Source organism: Glycine soja, unplaced genomic scaffold, assembly GCF_004193775.1.
Source record: "Glycine soja cultivar W05 unplaced genomic scaffold, ASM419377v2 tig00106107_1_pilon, whole genome shotgun sequence".
NCBI classification, from domain to species: domain Eukaryota; kingdom Viridiplantae; phylum Streptophyta; class Magnoliopsida; order Fabales; family Fabaceae; genus Glycine; species Glycine soja.
The window spans coordinates 1-4139 of record NW_021144619.1 but is presented as its reverse complement, the minus strand read 5'-3'; the positions used below and the strand labels follow the sequence as shown (position 1 = coordinate 4139).

General features: G+C 33.3%; 1 pseudogene; it reads left to right on the top strand.

Annotated features, from left to right (window-relative positions):
• Positions 1 to 756: 756 nt before the first annotated feature.
• LOC114404733 lies at positions 757 to 2669 on the top strand (annotated as a pseudogene).
• The last annotated feature ends 1470 nt before the right edge of the window (positions 2670 to 4139 follow it).

Genomic DNA, 4139 nt, shown 5'->3' with positions numbered 1-4139 from the left:
ACTTGAGACAATCTTTAATTTCCAACTCAGATGACCATTATTGACAGTAAAACTCTCCCTTCAAGTATTTAAGACAACTATGTACTAGGATTCGAACAAAGTAATTGGATTTTAAGTTGAAGCAATATGTTTGACAATGTTTGCATTGTTGGATAAAATATTGAATTTTACTAGTAACAAAACATAAATGATACATCACTTCAAAATTAGTTTTAACCAAGATTGATTTCAAAAAAACCATTTTATCCAAATCATTTTAAAACTTTTATTAATAAACATACAAACACGAGCAAGAATTTAATAACACTTTTCATATATTAAAGAAATTGGAATATTAGTGAAAATAACAGAGAGTAACAAGATGTTACTCCTACAAGACCTGATGCTTTTGGTCTTTCTGCATTATTTTTAGTAGTGGAAAGTGGAAACTATATGATCTTAAGGTATATATGCCCTAAAGATCTCATAAGAATCCTTGTTAAGAAAGATCAAAGAACTGAAAGTGCTAATATCCTGCCAAGTTTAGTTGATTGCAGAGTTTTAAGAGTTGTTGTAATACTTTATTTTATATTGTTTTATCTTAATTTTAGGCACATGTAATTTTTGGTTTTAGATTTAAGATAACTATCTTAATCTTTCAAAAAAATTCCGATGACCCTAGTTATTGAACTTGTTTTGCTGTCTTTTTTGTTCTCTTTTATTTCTTACTTATCATGCAGCTGGTATATTACCTAGTTTCCTTGGTTCTTTTATTAGTCTTCTCAAGAGGAGGCTATAAAACAGAAGGATGTCCTGGCTACAGAAGTTTCCTCTCTTAGAGGAGAGTTGCAACAAGTAAGAGATGAGCGAGACTGACAATTATCTCAAGTACAAACTTTAAGTTCTGAATTAGAGAAAGTTAAAGAATATAGGAAGCACTCCTCCACTGAATTGGACAGCTTGACCTTAAAAGCTAATGATCTGGAGGTAGGTTTGTATACCCTATTTGTTTTAATTAAATATCACACCATTCTGTTATTGTGGAGTCATGAGAGGATGAGCTTCCTTCCTCCAGGAAAAATGTTCTTTGAAAGATAATCAGATAAAGGCATTGGAAGAGCAACTAGCAACTACAGAGAAGAAACTACAGGTAATCAAGAATTTTTTTTAATAGTTGTATACTACTAGGTATAGAACCATTTGATATATTTGTTAGATAAAGAATGTGAAATTTTACCTAATTGCTTAATTCTTTAGTTGGTCCTTGACATATACATTATGATGATTATTTATCTTATTCATAGATTTTGTTCCTTGTTAGGTGTCTAATATATCTGCATATGAGACAAGGACAGAGTACAAAGGACAACAAAAATTTGTGAATGAGTAGCAAAGACGCTTAGCAGATGCAGAATATAAACTTATAGAAGAGGAGAGGCTGAGGAAAAAATTACATAATACCATTTTGGTAATTCCCTGAACCAAAACGTTGATAATAATAATTGACACCTTAATAATCTTCATATTAACAGGAGTTAAAAGGGAACATTCGTGTATTCTGTCGAGTGAGGCCTTTATTAGCTGATGAAAGTTGTAGCACAGAAGGCAAGATTTTCAGTTATCCAACCTCAATGGAAACTTCTGGATGAGCCATTGACCTAGCCCAAAATGGTATATTTGTTGTGATGATGTATTTTAAACAATTCTTATTTCATTTTCCTTGAATTAGATTGTGCTGTAAAAATATCAACTCATGTTGCTCTTGTTTTGTTCTTAGGCCAAAAACATTCTTTTACATTTGATAAAGTTTTTACACCAGAGGCATCACAAGAAGAAGTTTTTGTAGAAATTTCACAGCTTGTACCAAGTGCTTTTGATGGTTACAAGGTAATTTCAAAGTTCTTCTGTCATCTCTAAAGCGCTATTCATTTAAAATCGTATATACATATGGATCAACCATTTAATGCACTATTACTAGTCAATTTTGGAAAAGCAGAATTCTAAAACCCTTTATTTTCTATACTCACTTTCATGTTGTATTGTATTTTTGCCCTTCTTTGCCCTATTATTCTTTGGTTCTGACATATCAGTGTTGTGAGACAAATGTCTATCTGTTAGATTTGGTGTTGGAAGTTGCCTTTCTAGCATGAATGTTTGTAAATCAATATATATACTATATACATTGATGTCTAATAATATGGTGATGTTTTTTCTTTTCCAGGTTTGCATCTTTGCCTGTGGTCAGACAGGGTCAGGGAAAACCTATACAATGATGGGAAGGCCTGGACATCTAGAGGAGAAGGGCTTGATACCTCGTTCATTAGAGCAAATATTTCAAACAAAGCAGTCTCAACAACCTCAAGGCTGGAAATATGAAATGTAGGTAACAGAGTATTTTTCTTCTTAATTTTTCACCATTGCAATGTGTATAAAATTTTAAATATGACACAGAATTGCTGATAAGGTTTTCCTTGCAAAATTTACAGGTGTCAATGTTGGAAATATACAATGAAAGGATCCGTGATCTGATATCTACAACAACACGCATGGAAAATGGTACTCCTGGAAAACAATATACAATCAAACATGACGCAAATGGAAATACACAAGTTTCTGATCTCAAAGTAGTGGATGTTCATAGTGCTAAAGAGGTTGCATTTCTTTTAAATCAACCTGCAAATAGCAGGTAACTAATTTCTAGTGTTTATTCTATTGTCTTGTAAGGTGTAATAAACTAATTTCTAGTGTTTATTCTATTGTCTTGTAAGGTGTAACAAACTATTGCATCTTTTAGCTATATATGAAGGTGATGCTATGCTGTCCTAATTAAGGAGATAATAAATTTTACACTCTTCACAATTTTTCAAGTTGGACACAGAGGCAAATCGCATGCACTAATATAAGATGTCGTTGCCCATTCTCTATGGCTTTCTTTCCCTATTCCAAATTTCCAATAGTTTTTTTGGTCTAGATTAAAGTTATCATTCACTAAGACAATCTTATTGGAATCTAATAAAATGAGTACAAAACCAAATTTCCAATAGCTAACAAGCCACAGTTAACAATGACAGAATCAACATCCAGAATTCTGCATCTATGTTGACACATTTATCATAAAAATACAATATCTATTTAAAATTAAAAATATATGAAGATTGGTTTTATTATTAGGAATTGCATACCATAATTTTAATATTATGCAGGCGCTGAAGAACAAAATAACATTATTTCTATGAGTTGACAATTTGAACTAAACACAGGTATGAAATATGAGAATACGAAAAAGTCTGAAGAGAGCCCATATAATAACAACCTGGAACCAATAGAAACAGATGCAAACTGTATTTCAGATTCAGAAGATACGCACCTTTTTGTACTTAGTTTCTATGAGTGACCTTTTCGTACTTAGTTCCAAATAGCAGCCTGCAGTTGATAGATGTATACTATAGTAACTTGTTTCACACAATTTATTTTTTTCAAAGGATGGTTATAACAATACATTTTTCCCGAGCAAAGTTTCCCCACGATAAGTGTGAACAACACTAGTACAGTAACATGAACAATGAGTGGAAAGGGATTGCAGCATGTTCGGAAATCACTTTCTCAATATCAGCGTCTTAGAGCATGTTTGGAAATCAAATGGGATACCAATTGGGAAAGAGGGTTTGTAGTTTATGTAAAGGTACAACCACAAACAATTCAAATACTAACAATTAAACACAAAAGGGCACGATTTTCACTTATTTTGCTTCAAATCCTTTTTGCATATTGAAGATATTCAAGCATTACCAAAGAACAACTCAAAAACCCTTAATACTATAACATATTGAACCATTACCAAAACAGAACTCAAAAACTTCGACATCCTTACCTTCAGGAACACTTGAAAGGTGGCAACGCCACTCAAAAAGGCATGACTTCGGCTACGTGGCGGTGGTGGGAGCAGCAGGTCCACTTCGGCTTCAAGTACTTCACGGCGGGAAACAAAACGTCAGGGTGGTAGCGGGATGGAGTTCACGGCGGGATGAAGTAGTTCAGGCAATAGCGGTGGCGCTAGGTTTTTGGAGGGTACGAGAGAGGGTGTTACCGCGAGACTATATAAACTACAAAATTTACGACCGGTGTTTAATGACATCGACTTTGTATGTGACTATTTCTAG